At 47.1% G+C, this 16,243-nt stretch overlaps 1 protein-coding gene across 4 annotated transcripts in view; it reads left to right on the top strand.

The window, feature by feature from the left end:
• The window catches only part of ATP13A2 (ATPase cation transporting 13A2), a 97,461-nt gene that overhangs the window by 36,449 nt on the left and 44,769 nt on the right, over positions 1–16,243 (top strand). The window contains exon 1 of one of the 4 annotated variants that reach the window (XM_075605972.1): positions 5,424–5,615. The exons of 2 other annotated variants lie outside the window; for them this stretch is intronic. The gene's annotated coding sequence lies outside the window, so the exon portion shown is untranslated. Of the gene's footprint in view, positions 1–5,423; positions 5,616–16,243 lie in introns of those variants that run through there. One more of the 4 variants, XM_075605973.1, reaches the window with a different exon arrangement.

Here is a 16,243-nt window from a genome sequence, read left to right as displayed (position 1 = left end):
TACATCCGAGTACCCACTGTAATAGTTACTGTACATCCGAGTACCTACTGTAATAGTTACTGTACATCCGAGTACCTACTGTAATAAAGAGTTACTGTACATCCGAGTACCTACTGTAATAGTTACTGTACATCCGGGTACCTACTGTAATAGTTACTGTACATCCGAGTACCTACTGTAATAGTTACTGTACATCCGAGTACCTACTGTAATAGTTACTGTACATCCGAGTACCCACTGTAATAGTTAATGTACATCCGAGTACTTACTGTAATAGTTACTGTACATCCGAGTACCTACTGTAATAGTTATTGTACATCCGAGTACCTACTGTAATAAAGTTACTGTACATCCGAGTACCTACTGTATAAGTTACTGTACATCCGAGTACTTACTGTAATAGTTACTGTACATCCGAGTACTTACTGTAATAGTTACTGTACATCTGAGTACTTACTGTAATAGTTACTGTACATCCGAGTACCTACTGTAATAGTTACTGTACATCCGAGTACCTACTGTAATAAAGTTACTGTACAGCCGAGTACCTACTGTAATAGTTATTGTACATCCGAGTACCTACTTTAATAAAGTTACTGTACATCCGAGTACCTACTGTAATAGTTACTGTACTTCCGAGTACTTACTGTAATAGTTACTGTACATCCGAGTACTTACTGTAATAGTTACTGTACATCCGAGTACTTACTGTAATAGTTACTGTACATCCGAGTACCCACTGTAATAGTTACTGTACACCCAAGTACCTACTGTAATAAAGTTACTGTACATCTGAGTACCTACTGTAATAGTTACTGTACATCCGAGTACCTACTGTAATAGTTACTGTACATCCGAGTACTTACTGTAATAGTTACTGTACATCCGAGAACTTACTGTAATAGTTACTGTACATCCGAGTACCCACTGTAATAGTTACTGTACATCCGAGTACCTACTGTAATAAAGTTACTGTACATCCGAGTACCTACTGTAATAGTTACTGTACATCCGAGTACCTACTGTAATAGTTACTGTACATCCGAGTACTTACTGTAATAGTTACTGTACATCTGAGTACTTACTGTAATAGTTACTGTACATCCGAGTACCCACTGTAATAGTTACTGTACATCCGAGTACCCACTGTAATAGTTACTGTACATCCGAGTACTTACTGTAATAGTTACTGTACATCCGAGTACCTACTGTAATAGTTACTGTACATCCGAGTACCCACTGTAATAGTTACTGTACATCCGAGTACCCACTGTAATAGTTACTGTACATCCGAGTACTTACTGTAATAGTTACTGTACATCCGAGTACCTACTGTAATAGTTACTGTACATCCGAGTACCTACTGTAATAAAGTTACTGTACATCCGAGTCCTTACTGTAATAGTTACTGTACATCCGAGTACCTACTGTAATAAAGTTACTGTACATCCGCTGTAATAGTTACTGTACATCCGCTGTAATAGTTACTGTACATCCGAGTACCTACTGTAATAAAGTTACTGTACATCCGAGTACCTACTGTAATAGTTACTGTACATCCGAGTACTTACTGTAATAGTTACTGTACATCCGAGTACCTACTGTAATAGTTACTGTACATCCGAGTACCTACTGTAATAGTTACTGTACATCTGAGTACCTACTGTAATAGTTACTGTACATCCGACTACTTACTGTAATAGTTACTGTACATCTGAGTACCTACTGTAATAGTTACTGTACATCTGAGTAACTACTGTAATAGTTACTGTACATCCGACTACCTACTGTAATAGTTACTGTACATCCGAGTACCTACTGTAATAGTTACTGTACATCCGAGTACCCACTGTAATAGTTACTGTACATCCGACTACTTAATGTTCTATTACTTCCGCCTGGATTTCAGTAATTGACACTTTGCTCTTTGGAGAAACCGTGTCAGTTATAGTTGATTTTGTGATTGCACCTATGATTGTTAATACAGGGTGTATAAATGCACTATAATAATATGGTGTTATTAAAATAGCTTTTAATGAACCTGATATGACTAAGATGTATACTGTATATGTGAGGTTTCGCCTGCTTGTGTGCCGTTTACATCTATGAGGAGCTCTCGTTCAAGCCACTATTTGTTAATTATTTGGATCCAGAAACAACACGGGTTAAACTTATATCTTAAACTATTCCAAAGTCAATTTTTTGTGGCGTCTCATGCTTGGTGGTAATTCCTGATTTTATTGTTTCTATCAGGAAAAAACGACTATGCACTAATAAAATGCAACAAGCGATCTGCCCAGACAAGTGCTATTGGAGACATGGACCCTTCTGTAAAGCTTTTAATAATTAGTCAAATCTGTGCAGCCGATGAACTAGAATAAGTGACAGATTGGGGTGACATCTTTAACCTTTGTGAACAGAGGGTGGGCATTAAGCTGATCACTACTTAGTGAACAGTGAGATCTTCTAAACCAAGGGAAAACAGAAATAAAACTGTGCACTACTATTTAACCTTATAATTATATAAATAATACAGTGCAGTGACTGGAACCCTATAAATAGGTGGAATGTGAAACCACAAAAACCACAGTGAATAAATGTAAAATATATCACATAACCGTGTAACTGATAAGGGCGTCTGCTGCTATAAACACAGGGGGTGGCTCAGCACCCCCCCCACACTCTAGGAAATGGAAACAAAAGAAACAGCGCACAACGCCAAATAATGAAGCAAGTAATGCAAAAATGTATTGATAAAAAGGGTGATTAATCTGCGTACATCATATAGGTGAAAAAAGTGCATATAGTGTGTATCACACTGGTTACCACTCGGCAGCTGTTGGCAGGAGGGTCCGGTGCTTGCTTCTCTCAGCGAGATCTGCTATATCTCTCTAAACAGCCCAAATAGCACACAAGAGTGATAATGGCAGGGCGAAGCCAGTAGATATAGCAAATATAAGGCAATAGGCATATAACATCCAACGCGTTTCATAGAACTAACTACTTCTTCAGGGAACTGTTTAGAGACTTTACCATCTCCCTGCCGATTCCATCACTGCTGCGGTGACTGTGAGGTCTGTTAATGTCAGAGGCTGGGGGCGGGTGTGCGGCAGAGGCTGGGGGCGGGTGTGCGGCAGAGGCTGGGGGCGGGTGTGCGGCAGAGGCTGGGGGCGGGAGAGACAGCGGGCGGGAGTGCGGCAGAGGCTGGGGGCGGGAGAGACAGCGGGCGGGTGTGCGGCAGAGGCTGGGGGCGGGAGAGACAGCGGGCGGGAGTGTGGCAGAGGCTGGGGGCGGGAGAGACAGCGGGCGGGAGTGCGGCAGAGGCTGGGGGCGGGAGAGACAGCGGGCGGGTGTGCGGCAGAGGCTGGGGGCGGGAGAGACAGCGGGCGGGAGTGTGGCAGAGGCTGGGGGCGGGAGAGACAGCGGGCGGGAGTGCGGCAGAGGCTGGTGGCGGGAGTGCGGCGGGGGCTGGTGGCAGGAGTGCGGCGGGGGCTGGTGGCGGGAGTGCGGCGGGGGCTGGTGGCGGGAGTGCGGCGGGGGCTGGGGGCGGGAGTGCGGCGGGGGCGGGAGTGCGGTGGGGGCGGGAGTGCGGCGGGGGCTGGGGGCGGGAGTGCGGCGGGGGCGGGAGTGCGGCGGGGGCTGGGGGCGGGAGTGCGGCGGGGGCGGGAGTGCGGCGGGGGCTGGGGGCGGGAGTGCGGCGGGGGCGGGAGTGCGGCGGGGGCTGGGGGCGGGAGTGCGGCGGGGGCTGGGGGCGGGAGTGCGGCGGGGGCGGGAGTGCGGCGGGGGCGGGAGTGCGGCGGGGGCTGGGGGCGGGAGTGCGGCGGGGGCTGGGGGCGGGAGTGCGGCGGGGGCGGGAGTGCGGCGGGGGCTGGGGGCGGGAGTGCGGCGGGGGCTGGGGGCGGGAGTGCGGCAGGGACCTGCAGGACTCGGCCCACCCCTACTCCCCATGACGTGAGGAGGAGGTGGGAGGAGTGGTGTGGACTGAGTGTAAGGCCGAGCTCATGGTTGTGATGCGGGCGTGCGCACTCCTGCAGCCCAGCAATGTGTACACTAGCTGCAGGAGATCGTCGCAGTGATTGGGGGCGTGGTGGGGGGTGTGGCGAACGTGTCATGGACGCATCACTGAGCTGGTTCGCCCTCATTGGCTGAACCTGCTGTCGTCACACTACTGCAGCCCCAAATCTCAATTTGAGTTGTGGCGGCAAAAGGTAGCAGCATTGACGCACGCAGCGCCGCAGGCACTTGAAGAACGCCAATAGGCAATCAGGTAATTGTCCGGGAAGTGCGCACGCACGCGCAGGTAGCGACGCTGCCACCATGAGCTTGGCTTAAGAGTGCTGTTTGCAAGCTGGGGTGCGGCGCAGTTGGAAAAACTTGCCCCGGGCGCAAAACACCTACAGTAGTTCCACCTCTGCTTCTACTATAACTGAAAATCCTCTCCTTGCACTGCTTTTGCTGGCGTATAATAGCAGTCTGTCCTCTGGGGCAGGATCCCCCTTAAAACGGTCGCCAGCATTAATCCAAATGAAAAAACGAAGCGGTTAGGCGCACACTTCTCGTGTAAATGCTCTGACCATTTATTAGTGAAGCGAGACAGGGGGCACAACACCTTGGGCTGTACACATTCCCTGCAGGAGGTGGCTGCTTGTACCCTGAAACATTGTTTTCTTCACTCAAAGCAGCCAGGAAGTTTTATATAAAAAGCAAATAAATAAACCAGGAAAACTGGTAGTTACTCGGTCAAATAAATTAAGTGTTTGTATTTGTAAAATCCTCCAGCAATTAAGCAATGTCTAATCACTCAGAGGAGAGATTGTTCAATTTTAATTCAAATGTTGGATACTGCTGAATGTTTCCAGCTTTCTCCGTTTGTGTAATTAGTTGTTTATTTCACAATCGCAGCAGGAAAGGCCTGCCAAGGTAAAATATAATGCAACTCGGAAATAAACAGTTGCCAACAACCTGGGATATAACAAGATGGCTGTCAGTAACTTGCATCTAGCTATTTTGAATAGCCCTGACTTTCAAGAATTCTGTAAAAAAATAAATAATAATATATCCTAAACCAGGGTTTCTCAACTACCCCCCACTGATTGAGCCACTTGCTCTGAAGCAGGGATATCCTGAAAACCTGACCTATTTGGGGGTCTTGAGGACTGGAGCTGAGGAGAACCCCCTGTCCTAAACCATTTTTTTCCAGTAAAAAAAAAAAAAAAGAATAGTTTAAACTTCACAATTAAAATGTTACATGGCATAAATCCAGCCTGCCAGAGGTATCGCTCTATTGGTGAATGTACGCAAGGGTGAACGCGCCTTTAATTCCTCTGTTAGCCTGCATGGAAAAACCTGTTTAGGAGGAAGACGAGCAGCTTTACCTGGCCCTGCTGCCATGTGGCTGTTTGTGATCCGTGGGTGTGGCTATTGGTGCATTCCTTGTAAGTGTTTGCCCAGGCTGCGGGAGTTCAGCTGTTTGGGTGAATACCTGTCTGCACAGAGAGGCACCTGCTGCAGCGTGGGACCCCACACAGGCGAGGGGAGACCGCCCAACAGGTTAGCAGCCAAAGTCACCCATCCCCTGCTGTCCAGGTGCAAATGAGACTCCGCTGATAAGAGAGGTGAGGGACAAAGGGCAGAGAAACTGCAAGCAAACAGGCGCCGTATCCAATTCAACATGTTCCCTAAAGTAAATTCACGTCTGTGCTTGTCTGCATTGGGTGCTGTCACCTGCGCCTTTAATAGATATACAGGTGCTTTATTTATGTGTGAATAGGATGTGATTGCATGTTATCTGCAATGTCTGGGTCGGTCCCTGAGCCCAGGTTGTGTGGGGTTTGCTGCCAGAAGGTCGAGATATTGTAGGCAACCTTGGTACAGTGGAAAAGAGGCAACTGAGATTTTATATATTTTTTGTCATTTTCCATTCTTTAAAACACTGAATCAGCGTATTTTTTTCTAATGCTGTTTTTCTTTATACTTTGTGATCGAATCTATTTGTATGGAGCATATGCCATCGGGTTGGCACCAGCATCTCCTATAGGACAGGGGTGCTCAAGCCCCCCCTCAACAGGTCAGGTTTTCAGGATATCCCTGCTGCAGCACAGGTGGCTCAATCAGAGGCTCAGTCAAAGACTGAGCCACCTGTGCTGAAGCAGGGACTGATTGAACCACCTGTGCTCAAGCTAGGGTATCCTGAAAACCTGACCTGTTATTGGCGGAGCAGACGGGACTTGAGTTGAGCTCCCTTTTGTTAAGGGATAGAACGCAAAAATTACTATTCCGGCCAATTTAGTGATGTACAGATTGGGACTATAGTATGTTCTATTTCCTCTGAAAGGGAGCCTAAAATTTGAAAGCAAAACATGTCTCTTTGCCAGATATCCTGAAAACCTGGCCTGTTGGGGGGGTGGAGGGGGGGGAGTGGGGCTTAAGGACTGGAGTTGAGCACCCCTGTCCTATAGGGCTGCTGAATGTTTTGGGCTATTAAATTATTTAAGTAGCTTATCCTGTGTCAGCTAAAGAAATTAGGTCACCTGATACAGTGTAAATACAGAATATCTATGTAGTGTTTATTTAGTGTAATGGTATCATGATCTACTACACTATACACAGTATTTCCAGTACATCATTTGCCCATGCATGCTTTTTATTTTCTGTTGGTTCCCGCAGTATTCTTATTATTAGAAGCAGGCAGCTCTACTTGCCTTTGTAATACATACATTTTAATCTGGTAATCTGTTTTTAGAATGGGTTTCATTGTAATGTGAGGGGGAGGGGGCATCTATTACAATTTGTAATGGAAAAGGGGGAGAAAAACAATTCAGGGAGGTCTTTATTTTACACGTGTGCTCTACGCAATATATATTGCAGCGTTTGTGTCTTTTAACCCTTTCCGTTCCTTTTAGGGGCAATGCATGGCAGCTGCCTTTAGCACCAAAGGGGCTAAAGCCTGCTAATGTGTTGTAGGCTCATCCAGCACTAGAGTTAAAATGCGTGGAATGAACTCCGGCAAAGTGCTAACTCCCTGAGAGCGCTGACACATATATTCTTTACATATAGGGTTGGGTCTGGTTGTTTGAGCACCTGTACAATAAAGTATTCAGAGGCGCAGTCTCACACGGGACCACAATAGCGGGATGTGGTAAGGGGGTTGCCTTTGAGGACAGAAGTGTCTTGGTTGTTTGGTGAAGGATCATGAGAATGCGGCAGCGACTTTTCAAATAACCTGGCTCTGAAAAAAACAATTCCTGCAACGTTTGTGAGCACATTTGTGTCATCAAGTAAGATTGCTGCACTTGTGCTGTCTCCTATACTCTGTTCTTCTTGGTACAGGGCTTCATATATTCAGCTCTACACATACTAACATAAGTGGGGGAAAGCCAACGTTTTCTTAATACATTTCAACTAAAGAATAGGTCTTTTGGCATAGCATCGCTTAGTAAATATGGGCCTTTTTTAAATACAGGCAAATGGTCAATTGCCACTTTTTTTTTTTTTTTTACTTTGCTCTTTTCTTAAAAGTAACTATGATGCAGTAATTAGACAAAAACCGCTTCAGGCGAATGACAGTATTGGAAAAGTTAGGATTTTTTGCAATCTTCTCTTTTAGGATGGCAGGATCTAATTAAAAAAATTACACTAAATAGTCAGTTAATAAAAATGTATGTATATCCTTATTTATATAGCGCCATTAATGTACATAGCGCTTCACAGCAGTAAATCACGCGATAATCATATAAAAAACAAATAATTCAAATAACACATAATGAGGGAAAAAGTGCTTCAGACATAAAAGTAACATTTAGGAAAAGGAGTCCCTGCCCCGAAGAGCTGACAATCTAATGTTGCTGGCTTTATGGGACTATTGCCGTGTGTTCACCTAGTTTTAACCTATTCACCTCCTCCAATTAATTCTTTGGCTCTTGAAAGGGTTAAGCACAACACTCAGGCTTTCTGTATTTCAGATCAAACATCCCAAACTTAGTCTGCAAATAACACGAAGACGCCTTTTCCAGTATCGGGAAAGAGTTCAGCTCCAATTAAATGAATGGGACTAAATTCTTGTCCAGGACGACTTCACCGGATAATAAGGGTTACAGTCGCTTAAGGCTGGTGACTTCATGCAAACCGGTTTGGTCAGGGTTACCGAAGTTCCACGTGTCTTGTTGGCTTCAGTAGCAGGAAGCTGTTACAGTCTGTTCATGGCGGCATCCTCTCCTCTATGACATTCACCTGCTTATTGATGTGCAGAGCGGTCTGACTCGAGTCGTAAACAGCGTGAATATTTTTTAAGAATTTCTCATGTGCATGTCATTTCCCAGAATCCCTTGCTGCAGTGGAAGCACTGTATGCTGAGAGAAGATGGGGGAAACGCTGGGTTGCAGACCTGTCTGAGATACGGGAATGTGCTCACACACAGTGATTTATTCATTTGCTGTAAGAATTTCTCAAAATTGTGCAAATTTGTGCTTTATTTTTTTATTTTTCGGGGTACAGAAATAAGAAAAAGGGGTAAAAACTGACAAGACATACACAATCGCATTGATAAAAATGTACAGTAACCAGGTCGGTATTACCTTGAGACAGAGTGGGAAATAGATCCGCTGTTGGCCACATTAAGGTGGTTCATGGACCTCCAAGATCCCATATAGATAGGTTGGCCTTTGGTTACAAGATAGACATTCCCACACAGCCATCATATCTGGTATGCAGGGAGTAATATAATATTAATCTGTAGTCCCACTGTCCTCTATAGCAGGGATGCTCAACGCCAGTCAACAAGCCTCCCCAACAGGTCAGATTTAGACGATAACCCAGCTTCAGCACAGGTGACTCAATCAGAGGCTGCTGAAGCTGGGACCGATTGAGCCACCTGTGCTGAAGCTAGCATATCCTGAAAACCTGACCTGTTGAGGGGGCTCTAGGACTGGAGTTGCACACCCCTGGCCACATCCTTCTCCCCCCTCTTATTTCACTTCTTTTTGGAACAAGGTGCCCAAAGGCCATTAGAGGAGGGCTGTCGAGGCAGTGAACCTTGGATCCCCATTGCATCCCAGCCATGTTTAATGACCGGGTAGGAAGTAGATCCCTCAGGGCTGCCTTTTTTTGGGCCGCCATAGTTAGGAACTAAGTTCCACCGTGGTGCATTCATGCGACTCTATACCAACCCAGGCTCTCTCGCCCCTATCCCAGTTCTACAGCGGTAGCTGTCGTGGTTGGGAAGGATGGAAGTATAAGCGGAGATTGGGAACTGCTAATCCTCCAAACTCAACCGGTCTCATCAGGACCGATGTCTTTACTCTGGGTCTTTTCTTGTCCCAAATAAACGTAAAGATTTGTCTCTGGAGGTCATTTATCTCCTTTGGTAGGACAATAATAGGGAGGGTACTGAAGAAGTACATCAATGTCGGGAGGAAATTAATCTTCACAGAGATGATTCTTCCAATCCACGATAAATTGTGTGTGTTGATTCCAAGTCGTTTGTAATATTAACCCCTAAGCGGGGAACGAGGATGCCTGCCACCAAATGTTGAAATGTATTTTTAATACTTGCGAACCTGTTCAACCTGCTAACTATAGTTGCAAGAAAGGAAAATGAAAGTACAAGAATTTCAAGTGACTTTGATGCAAACAGACGAGTTCTCCCCAGTGTCGTGGGTCCAAAAGTAAAGTAAAAAAATATATAGTTGCAACCAGCAAGAGGCAGCCATACACACCCTAATCTGGCATCTGGTGACCCTTTGTGGTTGCAATTTTAGATTTTTGGTGTTTTGTTTTTTTTGTTTGTTTTTGTTTTTTTAGTTAAAAATCTCCATATTTGTAATAGTAACATTTCGTAAATCTCTACTCCTGCCCTTAACACTAAACTATTCCATCCTCCCAGCTGATGATGAGATATGAACTGCATGGTTCCAAATCAACTTAATCATTGTACATCAGAGTGCACCGTGCATCCAGCCCCTGTATAATGAAAGCAGTGTGGCTCTCCTAAGCTACTCATCGACTCCTTTACTGCTGGACAGGTATTTAGAAGGGGAAAGGCTTTCATACGGCCTAATACTTTAGGGCAGGGGTGCGCGAACTTTTTCATCTGCACCCTCATGCCTGCTTCCCCCCCTCCCCTGCGTGCGCACCACCTCCCCTTACCCTTTTTTCTGGCATTTTCTGGCACCGTGATGTCGTGGCGTCATTGCATGCCGCGTTGCTATGGCAACGCTTTGCTAGAAGCTGCCGGAGACCAGGTAATTTTGCCTACCACAGCTTTAGGGAAATGTCCTTCAATCTACTGTATGAAATTAAAGGCCACAGAGACGGCAAAGTGGAAACTGAGCTGTAGTTGCCATGGCAGACAAGATTGAGGGGAAAAATATGCTATTGGGGTTATTGAGCATTGCCAGGAAACTTCACCACTTTGAGTTAAATGAATATATTTTTATATTTGCTAAGGCGGAACTACGAGACCCCGGTGCAAGTTTCAAAAAAGGCCCCTCCTGGACCCTACCTGTGTGGTGACAGAGCCCACCCAGGCGGTGATTGGGGACGTTGGGCCTGACGTCCAGTGGGGCCCAGGGAAAGGGAGTGGAGAGAGTGGTGCCTGAAGAAATGCTGGAACGGCTGGTAAAAAAAAAAGTGTGGTGTTTTCCGGCTAGTGGCGGTTGGGCCATTGAGTTACAATGAACACACAGCACTTATTTCATCATTTAAGATGTTGTTTTTTCTAACTTTTTTAATGTAGGGCTTAAATTGCATGTAGATCAGCATAAAGTCTGATTCTAAAAATATAATCATAAATATACATTTCATACGGCTTCCGTCCGGGGTCAGTAACAAGGTTATAGTGTTTTTCACATTTGACTGATTTATTAAGCACAAAAGGTTCACAGCCCGGATGCAAAAAAAAAAACCATTGTTGGTTAGAGACGTGGGAGGGTTAACCTGGTGAGCTGAGACGTGGGAGGGAGTTGACCTGGTGAGCTGAGACGTGAGAGGGAGTTATCCTGGTGAGCAAAGACGTGGGAGGGAGTTATCCTGGTGAGCGGAGACGTGGGAGGGAGTTAACCTGGTGAGCTGAGACGTGGGAGAGAGTTAACCTGGTGAGCGGAGACGTGGGAGGGAGTTATCCTGGTGAGCGGAGACGTGGGAGGGAGTTATCCTGGTGAGCCGAGACGTGGGAGGGAGTTATCCTGGTGAGCCGAGACGTGGGAGGGAGTTATCCTGGTGAGCCGAGACGTGGGAGGGAGTTATCCTGGTGAGCCGAGACGTGGGAGGGAGTTATCCTGGTGAGCCGAGACGTGGGAGGGAGTTATCCTGGTGAGCCGAGACGTGGGAGGGAGTTATCCTGGTGAGCCGAGACGTGGGAGGGAGTTATCCTGGTGAGCCGAGACGTGGGAGGGAGTTATCCTGGTGAGCCGAGACGTGGGAGGGAGTTATCCTGTTGAGCCGAGACGTGGGACTGAGTTATCCTGGTGAGCCGAGACGTGGGAGGGAGTTATCCTGGTGAGCCGAGACGTGGGAGGGAGTTATCCTGGTGAGCCGAGACGTGGGAGGGAGTTATCCTGTTGAGCCGAGACGTGGGAGGGAGTTATCCTGGTGAGCCGAGACGTGGGAAGGAGTTATCCTGGTGAGCCGAGACGTGGGAGGGAGTTATCCTGGTGAGCCGAGACGTGGGAGGGAGTTATCCTGGTTAGCCGAGACGTGGGAAGGAGTTATCCTGGTGAGCCGAGACGTGGGAGGGAGTTATCCTGGTGAGCTGAGACTTGGGAGGGAGTTGATTTCTTTTGGCTGCTCCGTTTTGTCTGATGTCACTGTGTTCAACAAGAGTTTGCACAGACAAAGCTCCCCCTCCTCCTGCGTATCTTTCCTGACTCTCTAATATGGAAGTGGTAGAAAAGGGCAAAGGAAACACCTGATGGAAAAGCACTCCCTTATTCAGAGGCCCCTTAAGAAAAATAAACCGTTTGTTAATTTTCAGTGTATGTAAAGCATCCAGTTCTTTGCTTTAACGCGGCAATCCAAGACGGCCTTTTTTTTATTTAGGAGGGAATCAGGGGGGTCTCCGAAGCTGTACCCCATTCATTTCTTCTCTAGGGACCTGCTGGTTCCGGAGATACAGACCTCCGTAGGGGGCGCCAATATCTGCTTATCTAGCTGGGATGACGTAGTGGCGGAGTTTCATGTGGGGCCAATAGGAAGCTGTGACGTCATCAGGTCGGCTTCCTATTGGCCCACGTGAAAAATCTTGCGCACCCCTGCGCTAATCCACGGGTGTTCAACTCCAGTCCTCAAGCCCCCCCCCCCAAAAGGTCAGGTTTTCAGGATATCCCTGCTTCAGCACAGGTGGCTCAATAAGTCCCTGCCAAAAGTCTTCGAATGAGCCTCTGAGCAACCTGTGCTGAAGCTGGGATAGCCCCAAAAACTGACCTGTGTGTGGGGAGAGAGGGGGATAGGGGCTTGAAGACTGTAGTTGAGCATCCCTGCTATCATCTGTTGAGGTGAATGACACACATGGGGCCCCCAGTGGTTAGGCCGTATTGTTGACAGAATGACGGCTTTAGCCATGGTTGGGCACTTGCTACATCAAGTCTCTATCATAAATATTAACTATATATTATCCTGTTGCAGAATTTCTCGCGGGAGAGCTTTGAACATCTGTCTGCCTGCCACATATCTTACCAATGTAAACGCCGCTGTGGGAGACCCCATACTACTCCAGCGGAGCTAAATTTCTCCTAATGTCTCTCTTAATTTCTAGAGTTGATCCAAAAAATAAACCGGTTGTAAACATTTAAGGTCATTGAGACCCCGTAATAAAACGGACCGCCAATAACTACAACAATAAGTATCTCGGGATCAACAGGCGCCCCCCAGAGCTGAAAATAACGGGGTTCAGCAAAGGGTGACCCCCCCCCCTCCTTGGTTCAAAAACATATAACATTATTTTAGGAAGGATTGCTTTGGTTTTTTAAAGAAAACTGAGATCCAAAAATAAAATGGTCTTAAACATTAGAGAAATTGAGACGAGTTTCTACCGCTAATGAATGACCGCCGCTTCGAGGGCGGGCCTGGGTGTGTGTTGATATTGCATCTTGTTGCGTTTGGTTTATTTGGCAATGTTCTATGTATTCCCTGTAAACACTCTCCACTGGTCTATCATGGATACTGGCTGACATTATCTTATGTGCACACGGGTTGTTGGTATTGGGGTGGACTTTAAACCAGGAAGCTGGGAGCAGTGACAGTCACCTGGGGCACAAAGCGCAGCCGATTCTGATCAGTCGGGGACATGTGTGGATTTCTGAGCTACAGTGATGTGTGTGTGTGGATATATATTTGCATGTAATTTCCCAAGGTCCCTTGACAGTGGAAGCACTGTGTGATGGGTGATAATGGTGAAAAGCAGGGTTATATATCTCCATCCTGAAATGGTGACCCAGACTTGCTCCAAATGAGTAAGGCCGAGTCCATGCTCCCTGCTTGCTCGCTGAGGCTCAGGGAAAGAGGGTGCTTTCCCTGGCCTTGCGGTTGCTTACCGCACGCGCTCTCAGCAGGCCGTCAGGGGGCGGGCCGGGGGCGGGCGCGTCACTGGCCGGGGGCGGGCCAGTGACATCACGGAGCTGGTTCGCCCTCATTGGGCGAACCACTCACGTGACTGGCCTGTCTCGCCAGCAAGCGGGGGAATTTTAAATTCCCCTAAGACCTGCGCTTCCGCAAGCACGTGGAAGCGCAGGTGAGCCCCTACTAAAGCCGCTCTAATTGCGGCTGTAGGGGCTCAGTGCTGAGCGGGAGCGGACGTCAGCACGCTTCCGCAAGCTAGCAGCAAACAAGGGTTGACATCCTTGTTTAAGTAGTATTTTAGATTAGATGATCTCCTCCTTGCTCCCTGTGAACATGCTAGTACAAATACAGAGACCTGTGGGGTTTCAGAAGCTCTGTATACGCTGTGGCATCTATCTCCCCAATAGGATATGGAATAGAGGTGCCTCCCAGTTAGGGTTCCCAGGTCTCCAGTATTGAGCCGGGCTGTCCTGTATTTTGAATTAAGCGGTAATACTGGACATGTATGTGTCCGACTTCTCTGGACATCGTGACCTGACCGGCTTGGGGGGCCGCGGGATTTCCCCGAGCAGGGGGAGAGCAGGGCTGTTGCTAGCGGGCTAGGCAGCATTCTCCATCCTGATTGGCTGCATTACCCAGCAGCAGCCGCCATCTGGGAGGAGGTGTCAGGAGCCTGGGGGTGGGGCAAAGGAGAGGAGAAAACGTGTGTGTGTGTGTGTGTGTGTGTGTGTGTGTGTGTGTGTGTGTGTCATGTCGCACCTTTCAACATTGTGCCCAGTATTTTTGGGAAGCCACCTGGCAGCCCTACTCCCAGTCACCATGTGTTGAGTAGTACCAGTGAGTGGGGTTTACTGTTACTGTTGGAGAGGAATGAAACAGAACATTGATTTTCTGATGGGCGCAAAGAATGACTTTGGTAAGGAGTTGTAGACGTGTATAGAAACGCTCAGTGTCAAGTTTATACTGCTGCCTCATTTGCTTTTATCGAACAGCAAGTAATCTTCCCTTTACCAACCTCTCCCTGCATCCAGTCTACCTCCACTAACGGGAGATGCTCCATTAGTGGTGATGTGTTTGCGTACTTCTGTGGTTGGTTGACAAAGTGCAGCTGCCTCATTAGCTACTAAGAAGCACTTATCAAAACACTCGTAAAAGCCATAATTATTAACACTGAGTGCCCCAAGAAACACACTGCAAACCTTTCCCTTAACGATAGTGTTTTTTTAATTACTTTTCATTGAAATATTTGTACCTTACACACATAATGGGAATGGGAATGGTGTGTGTGTGTGTGTGTGTGTGTGTGTGTGTGTGTGTGTGTGTGTGTGTGTGTGTGTTTATTTAGATACAGTGTTAGCACTGTATTGGCAATGCAAGGACAGGTAATATTATTAATATACAGTACTGTGTTGTAGGTCACGGTTTATATTGAAAGGTGACATATGAACAAAGTATATTAATGGTAGTACCTGCCCTTGCATTACTATCCAACAGGGGTACTCAACTCCAGACTTCAAGACGACCCAACCCCTCTCCCCCCTTCTGGTCCGGTTTTAAGTATTTCCCTGCTTCAGCACAGGTGGCTCAATCAGAGGCTCAGTCTTCGAAGACTGAGCCTCTGATTGAGCCACCTGTACTGAAGCTGGGATATCCTGAAAACCTGACCTGTTGGGGGGGGAGGAGGAGGGGGGTCTTGAGGACTGGAGTTGAGAACGCCTGCTATACAATGCTAGCACAGTACAGTATATGAATATACACACACAAGCCTTGCAATTATACGTCACTATATTCAAGCCACAATCACTGGGGTTGCATGTCTCGAATGCCCTGGTGTTTTGGCAGAATTCAAAGACGAGAGTAAATCTAGGCAAAATTAGGGAGATTTGTACCCGGTTACATTTTCGAGCAGAGACGCAGGAAGACGGGAGTAAAAGAAGTTTACCCAAAATACCAGCGTCCGTCTAAATGTCTGCAAGTGGTATCAGGCCCTAAACTTGCATCCAAGTCCAGACCCGGGAACAATACACCATCCATCCTCCCTGATAAGGAAATCCTGTTATTTGCTGACAAAGGTGCCTTACGCTATGCTGAAGGCCGTCTCCTCCCTGCTGCAGGTGTCTGTACAGCAGGGGTGCGTAAACTGGGGGGCGCGGCGGTTACAGAGGTCCCGCGCTCTTCCCGAAGCCATTTAAATGAAGTGCCGGGGAGCGGTGAGGGCCTCTGTAACTTCCCTTACCTTGGCTCAGACGGCTTCTGGAGACGCGTCACCATGGCAACGCAACGTCAAATTACGCCGCGGTTCACGTGATGCCACGTTGCCAATGGCTGCACCTATCATCTCCTGCTCTTCTAGACGCGTATCGGCTTCTGGCCTCCTGAACTCTCTCTGCTGACTTCCTATTAATTTCCATATAAACTACAACAGTCTCCTCCTTTCTTTCCTTTAAGGCTCTGCACTCCTCTGCACTCCTCTGCACCTCCACATATCCCTTCTCTGTTCTCTCATTAATATGTATGTATGTTTTTATTTATATAGCGCCATTAATGTACATAGCGCTTCACAGCACTAATACACGTGACAATCATATAAATAATAAGATACAAATAACAGATCATGGGAAGAAGCACTACAGACATAAAAGTAACAATTCGGAAGAGGAGTCCCTGCTCCGAGGAGCTTACAATCTAATTG

The sequence above is a fragment of the Ascaphus truei genome, chromosome 6, assembly GCF_040206685.1.
Source record: "Ascaphus truei isolate aAscTru1 chromosome 6, aAscTru1.hap1, whole genome shotgun sequence".
NCBI lineage: Eukaryota > Metazoa > Chordata > Amphibia > Anura > Ascaphidae > Ascaphus > Ascaphus truei.
The sequence above is the reverse complement of the archived record's forward strand: the minus strand, read 5'-3'. Positions and strand labels throughout refer to the sequence as shown.